The sequence below is a fragment of the Furipterus horrens genome, unplaced genomic scaffold, assembly GCF_987537825.1.
Source record: "Furipterus horrens unplaced genomic scaffold, mFurHor1.1.pri manual_scaffold_17, whole genome shotgun sequence".
NCBI lineage: Eukaryota > Metazoa > Chordata > Mammalia > Chiroptera > Furipteridae > Furipterus > Furipterus horrens.
The window spans coordinates 97,427,156-97,438,257 of NW_028327187.1; the positions used below are offsets into that span (position 1 = coordinate 97,427,156).

Sequence of the window (11,102 nt, forward strand, 5' to 3'; positions counted from 1 at the left end):
AACTTAGTTCTTCACCATACTCCTGCTTTTCCAAAGAGGCTAGTTCAGTGAAAACTGGCACTGGGATTTCAGCTGAATGAGACACTGGACATGTAGCTGATGATAGACTAGGATACTCAATTTTTTATTTATTTTTCTTGTTATATTCTGATGTTTTCACTATACAAAATAATAGTCACTTGAATGATATTTGGGCTCTCGCTAAACCACAGGTATACCAAATGACAATTTATCACATGTTCCCTTCATCCACATCTGTAAACTCTCAACACACTGCTTGTACACCTTGTGAGGGGCCCAAGACTTATAATGATCACCAAGTTTTACTTTAAAATATGCAAAATAGGCTTGCCTGACAAAAGTGCTGAAGTTTGTCCTTTGGGAATGGTGAAATTGCCACAAATAGAACAAAACAAATCAGGGTTTTTTAGGCACTCATGATGAGAAATAGCAGAGGCAGACATGATCTGAAGGAAAGAAAATAATTACGTATGTAAATTAAAAAAATGAATTCTGCTAACTCCTTGTATACAGACAAGAGCTCAGACCACACTTCAGAATACTATTCACTATATAGAGCGGCACACAACCTCTCACTACACTGCCTTATATGTAAGTGAATAGCCTAGACAAATATGAACCTGTTGCTGGTCTTCAAGGTCACCCGTCACTCCTCCCCACTTGAGAGAGGTTTGCTCTTAACCAATAGGAGAGCACTCTGACTCCAAAAAACCTCCGCTGCCTTGCGGCATACCTCTTCAGGGGAAAGGCTAAGGGAGTAAACCCCGACAGAAAATCCGGAGCCGGAGTCCCTAAGGCGGTTTGACGTTGTAGTCAACACCGGCAACTCCTGCGGCGCACCTGAACCCAAGCTGTATCGACTCCGTCTTTCCCTTGGACCCTTCAGCTGCGAAGAGAGGGGGGGTCTGCTGCATGGGCAACAGCAGACCCTCCATATTACCCTGCCCAGGCTCTGTAGCTTCAGCGTCATCGCATGATGTCGATTCAACATGGGAGGAGACAGATACCATGTCACTCCTGAGTCGGACTGCACAGCCATTCTCGGCGGTGCAGATAGACTCTTAAGAAACTACACCATCGTCTCTCGAGACGGACGGCTGCCGACGAGAGTGCTTCCCTCCATCCAGGCTTGATCCAGCCTAGAGTGGTTGCGTTAAGATAAGCTGTACAGAAAAAACTTGATGCAATAGAAGAAAACTAACTGCAGTTTTGAAATTAGCATGCCTATTTAAGTCTAAAATATTAAAAAAATAGAAATCAACAGGAATTACGTTAAAAATTGTTCCCCTGTGTATTTATTTTGTCAATGGGTTCTATGGTCTGTGTCAGAATTTGTGCACATAATTGAAGATCATACTTCTCAAAATCTAAGTGTGAACTACAGTGCAGTTTCATTACAACCAGATACCCTGACAAGAGAATTTGGGGTATGCTGGGGGCAGATATGAGTTAGAATTTATATGCATAATCTCCATGTAGGTAATGACTCCTCAACAGAGTATATGTGTAGCTATACTGCTATCTTCACAGCAAAGAGAAACACTTGGTGGGAGAATTTATGTTACATGAAACTTCATAAGCAGGGAAAGTTGCTGTGTTTCTGGTTAACTTCTGTTAGGAGTTCAGGAGCACTCATAAGAAATAATAAATCTACCCCATACGTTTTTACCATTTTCAGGAACTTTTTAATCTACAACTGAGTTATTCTTGTACATAGTAGAACTATGTAGGACTCATTTCTGTCATCTTTCAGTATAGATTGTGATAAAGGTAAATGACAGAAAGGAAGTTTAGTATTCCATAAGGTGTAGTACCTGGGCTAGTACTTATGGATGCACTATTGAGAACTCCATGGCAGATTTTCATTTTCAGGAGCATGAAGCTTTATATAGTGACAAAGCTTAGTATTCTACAAGCTTATATTGTCCTCACAGTTGATGAATAACATGTTTTAAACTCAGGGGTTTCTCTACTTCTGCTTTCTGAGGATATTTCAAGGTGACTTGATCTGGCATTCCACACCTGTGTATTCAGAAGATGTTTATATTGTCTGTAAAAAAGTAGCACTATAAAAGCACATCATATCCATTCGTAAAGCTTATGTGTTTTCCAAACTCTATATCCCCTGTTGGAATAGCTAGAAGAATCCTATTCCAAACTACTGATTTGTTATTTTGAATACTGATATTAACAGCTTGGACTTTACTGATTTAAAACTGCTTTTATACAGATGGAATAATATATGCACATATCCCTAAGTGGAAAATCGAACAGAGTTGATTTGGCAAAAACATTGACTCTGGTGTTGGAATGGTTATTAAGCTAGTTCTTGTCTTCAATGGAACAGGGAAGTCTAAATACAGTATTCCCTCACTTATCATGGGTATTACGTTCTAGAACACCTCCCCCTGCGAAGTAGGAACCTTACATTTATTCTACACTCTTAAACCTACGTAACTTTAACAACATACGTATGCAGTACCGCAAAATCCCATGATATAGTGAAAAATCAGCGATAAATAATTAAATATAATATTTTTTAAAACCCCACAATACAGTGAAGCTGCAATAAGTGAACCATGATATACAGAAAGACTACTGTATATAGGAATGGCTGGGAGAGTATGTTACATTGAAGAGACCTTTTATGGATTATGTGGGGGGGGGAGAGCACATTTCGGTGGGTAGATGTTGAATGAACTAATGCTGGAAAGGTATGCAATGGCCCAGTGATGAATAGTGTGTATGGAGATTGAGTTCTATACTGGAAGCGTTAGGATGTTGTGGTGCAATAAATAGGGACACAACTTGTTGGAAATGTCTCCCAATGAAATGTGAAGCCTAGCATCCCCTTGAAGCGAAGAGAGTGCTATGACTGCTTTTAGCAATAGAATATGGTGAACATGATGTGGAGGTAGTTTCTGGGCCCAGGCGTGAAGATACCAGAGCATCTCAGAACTTGAAGGTAGGTTGTATCTTTCCTTCCTCCTTACATCCTGATTTTAGATGAAATTGTTTAGATTTTTTACTCTTGGAAGCCAGCTGTTATGTAAGAACTCTGTCATGACACAAACATGCTGTCAGAAGCCCAAGGTATGGAGAAAGGACTGGGGGATGACATGCTACAAAGACAAGCAAGACAACACTGTGGCACCAAGCATTAATGGAAATAGCTTGGAAGTGGATCTTGCAGTCCCAGCTGCCGCAGTTGTTGCTCCCCCAGCATGGAAAAGGGAGAGAAGCAGGGGTCCCACAGCCCCCACCTTCACCACAGGCGCCCATAGAATCCTCCACCAGTGACCATTGCAGTTTTCACTGACACTGACCCCAGCTGATGGAGCTGCCAGGTTAGTGCAGACATCACCTTTAACTCTAATGTGAAAGTTAAATGATAAAAATGTTTAATGCATGCACAATATACAAAGAATCAAACTGACTTCAAAAACATAAAATGGGAGGAGCAAAAGTAGAGTTTTTTATGAGATTGTAGTCATTTCCATAAAATAGATCATCATAACTATAAGATGTAAGCAAAACATACAGAAAACAATAAACAAAATGGCAATAATTAAGTCTTCACCTATGGTTAATTACTTAAAATGTAAATAGATTGAATTCCTTGATAAAAAGGCATATTGTAGCTGAATGGATTAAAAAAAACAACACAGTCCACTCTTGCAAGAGATTCACTTTGAAGACATTTAAAGACATTCATAGGCAGAGAGCGAAAGGATGGAAAGAGTTACTCTATACAAATGATAAGCATAAAGAAAGCACGAGTGGCTATATTTATAAAATACACTTTCAGTCAAAACTGTCTCTAGAGACAAAAATGGTCATCATATAATGGTAAAAGTGAATTCAACAAGAAAATACAACAATTTTAAATATACAGCAAAACATACCTGAAATATATACATATTGTCAGTTACATCTCCATAAAGATGGAAAATTACTTGGATGAATAATTTTTAAAAGCTAACTTAATAGGCATTTAGTAGAAATCGACAAGTTGGAGGTAAAGTTTATCAACAGAATAAATGTGCAAGAATAGCATATATGAGTGAATGAGTGAATGAATGAATGTTGAAACTAAAGAAGAAATGGGTCATGATAATTGAGCTACTGCAATTTAAACAGTATAAAATTTCTGCTGACATAGACAAATAATGGGATAGAATTGAGAATCTAGAAACACAGGTAGGTATGTGTGTATGCATGTGTGTGCATGTGTATGCGTGTTACATAATAAATATGGCATAGTTGTAAAGGATAGTATATTTCATAAATATTGTTTCCTCTCAATGAACCATCAGATTTTTGTTGCCATTTTGGATTTTTGAGAAAATATAGGTCAGGTCACTTGGAGGTATAATTGCTCTGTTTATGTGTCATTGTATAGTTATATTTAAATAACCTGTGGCTCTGTGGCTTTTTCATTTTTTTAAAGATTTTATTTATTCATTTTTAGAGAGAGGGGAAGGGAGGGAGAAATTGAGGGAGAGAAACATCAATGTATGGTTGCCTCTCATGCCCCCCCTAACTGGGGACCTGGCCTGCAACTCAGACTTGTGCCCTGAGTGGGAATCAAATTGGCTACCCTTTGGTTTGCAGACTGGCACTCAATCCACTGAGTCACACCAGCCAGGTCAAAGAACCTGTCGTTTTGAGTGGTATTTCCCTTCATAGATATGAGTACCTTTACTGTTTTTAAGTATTTATTAAATTGTTCCCAATCTTTTTTTTATGCCCATGACATTGAAAAGTAAAAAAAAAAAAAAAAAAAAAAAAAGCCAACATATTCACAAAGAAAATATTTCCCATTTCATTGGCTCATTATACAACAAAGTAATGTGCTAAGATTATATTTATCTGCATATGTCTAATCTCATAACCCTTTCACAGAAAGCACTTCTTACTTCCAGGTCCAATGAATTTTTTTCAGTTAAGTCCATCATTACACATTTTAGTTTGCTTCACCAACCCATGACCCTCTTGTTCATCATGCCACTCTGCACCCTTGAATTCACTGGAATTGTTTTTCTGTTTTAATATTGGGATGGGGGAAGCCTGTTTCCTGGCATCACTAATAACTTATGTCTTCTTATTCACACTCTATCATCAAATTATTTTATTTATATTTATTCTAGAATCCATTTCATTTATTTACTGTCGTCTTTTCTTCTTCATCATCATCCAAGGATATGTTTATTGATTTCAGAGAGAGAAGTCGAGGTGGGGGGAGGGAGAGAAACATCGATGTGATCAAACCCACAACCTAGGTATGTGCCCTGACCAGGGATTGAACCCTCAACCTGTTGGCATATGAGCTAACACTGCAACCAACTGCGCAACCCGGTCAAGGGTCTATTTATCATTTTCATGAATATGTATTGTTAGAGACATTTGATGGTCCATTTGCATTTTAATAAGGAGGCTGTGAAGTTTATCATAGAGGTATTCTCTGAAAGAAGCTACAGTTTGGAAGAAAAACCACCACCAAAAAATGAGGAAACAGTTTTATGGGAGCATTACTATGATAATTTTGGATTAGGATGTATTGGACATCTAGTGAAAGGACTGGAGAGATCTTTCTGATACAGAACATAAATGACATAAACCAGTAACATTGGAGAGCAACTAGATTCAGATTGCCAATTGCTCTTTGGTTAAATTGTATGGATTGATCTAGAAATCAACTCAGCTGAGGTGGTTTACATCAGAGAAAACAGGCTGTTGTAAAGTTTTACTCTGTGATTCTTTATTGTAAGATTATTTGAAAATCTTTTATGGATAAAGGAAATTTTCCCCTCACATAGTTTACACTGCCAGACTCTCAATGGGATAATGTGGCTTTTATCAAAATATAAGCAAGTGTGTGACTTCCTTGGTTTCATGTGTCGTCATGTGTCTGTTGCTGTACTGTAACCCTTTTTTTTTTTTTTTTTTTTTTGGCTGGGGGAGCAGTTAACTTTCTAAGTTAACTGTAGAGATGTCATCTTGGAACTTTTTTTTTTTTTTTGCCACTTGACTGTTGAGTGAATTTTGTCGTTTTAAAATCCTATGTTCTTTCTGTTTCTTGGTTTTCATCCTTAATTTGCTTAGTTTAGCCACAGGCAACTACTTCAGAGCAGATGCCTGAGACATAACTTTCTTCAGTTTTTGAATTTCTAAACATGCCCCTACATTGTCCTCACACTTGGTTGGTAGATTATATCTGTCTAAAATTCTGTTTGAAAGTTACTGACAAAAGAGCTCATAAGTATGGTAATAAGTAATTTCTTATTCTCTTGTTGGTAATTTGTATCTGTGTAGGTTTTGCAATTTTGGCAGTTTTTAGGGATCTTGCTTTTATCTGTGACATTCTCAGATTTCAAAAGGCTATCATGAGATATTGATTTTACTCATTTTGGGTAAATACCCAGAAGTGGGATTGCTAGATCATAAGGTAGTTCTATTTTTAACTTTTTGAGGAACCTCCATAAAGTTTTCAATAGTAACTGTACAAATTCATATTCCTATTAACAGTGAACACAGGTACTTTGGAAAACAGTACTTCTTAACAAATTAAATATAGAACTACTACATGAGCCAGCAATACTGCTTCTCAGTATATACCCAAAGGAATTGAAATCAAGATCTCAAAGAGATATTTGAACCCCCATGTTTATTACCGCATCATTAATAATAGCCAAGAAATGGAAATGACCCAAATGTTCCTAAACGGATGAATGGATAGTGAAAATGTGATATATAAGTAAAATGAAATATTACTCAGCCTTAAAAAAGAGGGAAACCCTGCTATTTGCAACAGCATGGATGAACCTAGAGGACATTATGCTAAGTGAAATAAGCCAGTCAGAGAAGGACAATAAGGCATAAGTCCACTTATATGAAGTATCACAAATAATCAAAGCCATAGCGGCAGAGAATGTATTGGTGGTTGCCAGGGGCTGTGGGGGGAGGGACAAATAGGAAATCATTGCTGAATATGTATAAAGTTTCACTTACGCAAGATGAATAAGTTCTAAGGTCTGCTGTACAACACAGTACCCACGATTAACAGTATTGTGTATTTTAAAACACATTAAGAGGATAGCTCTCATGTTAAGTGTTCTTACCAGAAACACATACATGCACACATGTGCACTCAAGGAAACATTTGGAAGTGATTAATATGTTAAGTACCTTGATTAAGGTGATAGTATCATGCATGTATACATATGTCCAAACTCATCAGGATGTATACATAAATTGTGTGCAATGTTTTGTATATTGATTATACCTCAGTAAGGCTTAGAAAATTAATTTTTACAAGATATCAATTAAAATTAATATTTTTGTACAAAAATAATAAAAAGACCTTTAGACCTTTAATTCTTGGATAACACATTACTTGGTTCAAGTAAATGATGGGACATAATTTTGACTTCCAGCAGACAGCTCCAACATGGTACAATTAAACTACCATATAAAAGACAGAAATGATTCAAGGAAATATGTGCTTTTTGAAGCAAAACTACAAGCTTTGACTATAGTGTCTCCTAGAACAGAGATATGGGAGATATGAAAGAAATCTAGAGTGCCAAGGCCTGATAGTTAAGGAATTATAGTGTATTTTTTTAAAAAAAAGAGACAAGCATACATAAAAATTATATGGCAATATATAATCATGATAGATTATATTGTAGGGAATAAAATAGCTGTAGAGATGCAGAAGACAATTCCTGAAATGGACAGAAGACAGCAATTTCTTAGTGTGTATCTATGGTATTAACATTTTGAATGTCACTGCCTGTTAGATAAATCATACTTCCTAAATTATTGTAAATTGGAGCAAACCTTCTCAACCATTTGTTGTAGCACAGAGAACAATGAATGGACAATCGGCACGACACAGTATGTTCTTCCCTTAGCCTTTAAGGCAACCAAGTGGCTGGTAACCACAGCTGGGAGTCACCTTTTTCTTTGTGCCTTAAAGGGCATGTGAAGAGAACATAGACTCAGAGGAACTGTACCAGGGCCCCCCAGTTGCTGGGAAAAAAGAAGCAACACATAACTCTTACTGTTTTACCCTTGAAGAGGTGAGCATGGCTAAAGATATACTGTACCACCTGGATGTCTTCTTCATTACAGGAGCTGTAGAGCATCCCTCTACCCATTGTTGACAAAGGACCATAACTTATAAGACATTAACCAATAAACTCTTGGACTCTTACAGATTCACAGTCCTTGGTTCAAATAACACTTTTAGTAAATGACTGAAGTCAAGTTGATCACCCCTTTTAGCTTTAATTTTCTTGTCTTTGAAATGGTATTGATAAACATATACACCTTATAAAGTTATTGTAATAAACAGACAAAAATCTATATATGTTTTTAGTACTGTGCCTGACACATAGTAAAATTGCAATACATGTTAGCATTCCTATTACTGCCGTAATTGTCATCATCATCATTTTATTTGGGCAATATTGATACTTTCTGGTTTAGTGGGTTGAACATAAAATGTGATCATCTATGAATTGCAGGGCAACCATTATGAATTTACGTTGCTTGTATCTTATTTTTATGTTGACATATTATCAATGAGAACTAGAAAGTCATTTTCTACTGCAAAGAGTATTAATAACAACAAAGTAGAAAAAATTGTTTAAAAAATGAAGCGGTAAAATAGTCATGTAAAGTAGGACCTGTGTGTTTAACATCTTTGTTAACAATTTTCATATGATAAACTTTCTGGCAATGATACTAACTTTTTTCCTAAGCAAAATTTCTGCTTTTATTTCTTCGTTTTTCAAAGATTGTTTTTCTATTACAGTTGTCCTGCATTTTCCCCCATTGCTCTCCCCCACCCCGCCCACTCCTTCACCCACAGTCAATCCCCACCTTGTTGTCCATGTCCATGGGTCATTTATACTAATTTCTTGGCTAGACACTTCCCCTTCTTTATCCCCTTGTCCCCCTCCCCACTCCCCTCTGCTCACTGTCAGTCTGCTCCTTGTTTCCATGCCTCTGGTTCTAGTTTGCTCATTTGTTAATGTTGTTTGTTAGTTTCCTGTATTAGGTGAGATCATATGGTAATTCCTCTTTTGCTGCCTGACTTATTTCATACTCTCCAGTTCCATTCATGTTGCTACAAAAGGTAGGAGTTCCTTCTTTCTTTCTGCTACATAGTATTCCATTGTGTAAATGTACCACAGTTTTTTGATCCACTCATCTACAGATGGGCACTTAGGCTGTTTCCAGCACTTGGCTATTGTAAACAGTGCTGCTATGAACATAGGGGTGCATAAGTTCTTTTGAATTGGTGTTTCAGGATTCTTCAGGTATAATCCTAGCAGTAGAATTGCTGGATCAAAAGGCAGTTCCATTTTTAGTTTTTTGAGGAAATTTCATACTGTTTCCCACAGTGGCTGCACCAGTCTGCATTCCCACCAACAGTGCACGAGGGTTCCCTTTTCTCCACATCCTCACCAGTACTTATTGTTTGTTGATTTGTAATAATTGCCATTCTGACTGTTGTGAAGTGGTATCTCATTGTGTTTTTATCTTGCATCTCTCTGATGGCTAGTGATGTTGAACATCCTTTCATATGCCTATGTACCCTCTGTATGTCCTTCTTGGAGAAGTGTCTGTTCAGGTCCTTTGCCCATTTTTAAGTTGGATTGTCTGCCTTCTTGGTGTTGAGTTATATAAGTTCTTTATATATTTTGCAGATCAATCCCTTGTCTGAGGTATCTTTGGCAAATATGTTTCCTCTTGCAGTTGGTTCCCTTTTCATCTTGCCGATGTTTCTTTTGCTGACCAGAAACTCTTTAGTATGTAGTCCCATTTGTTTATTCTTTTCTTTATTTCCCTTGCCCTAGGAGATGTATCAGCAAAAATATTGCTATGTGGGATATCTGAAATTGTACTGCCTTGTTATTGTTAGGAATTTTACAGATTTACAAACATGTAAAAGATATCACATCTTTACAAATATTTATTGCTTCCATCAAATAAGAACTAACTTATTTTCTAAAATTAGAAGAGCATTACTGATTTAGATAGTGTTACCTCTTGCTTTCACTTTGGAAAAGAACTTAAAATATATGTTTAATAGAAAACTAATTTTACTTCTCATATTTCCATTTAATCTTTGTTAGCATAATTTATTCACAAACACTTATAAAATGAAAATAAAACTTGAATATTGTGTTAATGGATGAAAGGAAACCTGTTTGCTTTGTGGGAAATAAGAAACTTGGTAACATTTTCTACTCTTTGAAAAATATTCTAGATTTTTTTAATTGGCAAAATGAGGGTTATTGCAAACAATATACTTATTCTGGTAGTCAACACCGGCAACTCCTGCGGCGCACCTGAAGCCAAGCTGTATTGACTCCGTCTTTCCCTTGGACCCTTCAGCTGCGAAGAGAGGGGGGGTCTGCTGCATGGGCAACAGCAGACCCTCCATATCACCCTGCCCAGGCTCTGTAGCTTCAGCTTCACTGGAGAGGACACTCCAGCGTCATCGCAAGATGTCGATTCAACACGGGAGGAGACAGATACCGTGTCACTCCCGAGTCGGACTGCACAGCCATTCTCGGCAGTGCAGATAGACTCTTAAGAAGCTACACCATCGTCTCTCGAGACGGACGGCTGCCGACGACGATACTTATTCTACCAAAAATTGACTTCTGAAATAAAAACAGTTTTAATATTAAATTCAGCAAAGTCTACAGGAGCAAATGATTTAAAATCTTTATTTTTTTCAAATCATTTCCCTAGTATGTTGCGTAGAAATTTTACACAGGTAGGTAAACTATACATTCTTGAAACAGTCATTCTGAAAATAACTTTAATTTATATGACATTCAACTTTTCTCTTTTGATAATAGTAATAACAGTGACGATGATAGGTAATTGAAGACAACATTTACTATTATTCCTTACATTAAACACTTCATTTATGTTGCCTTAGTTGACCCTCACAACTACCTCATGAGGGAAGTTATTGCTATTTTCCACATTTATAGATGAGGAAACTGAGTAAAAGAGAGATTGAGTAAGTTGATAAAGCTAACACAGCTAGCAAG

The 11,102-nt window shown here is 36.9% G+C and overlaps 1 pseudogene; it reads right to left on the reverse strand.

The window, feature by feature from the left end:
* LOC149991669 (glycine N-acyltransferase-like) overlaps positions 1-8,183 on the reverse strand; it is a 41,431-nt pseudogene extending 33,248 nt beyond the window's left edge.
* Between the last annotated feature and the right edge of the window lie 2,919 nt (positions 8,184-11,102).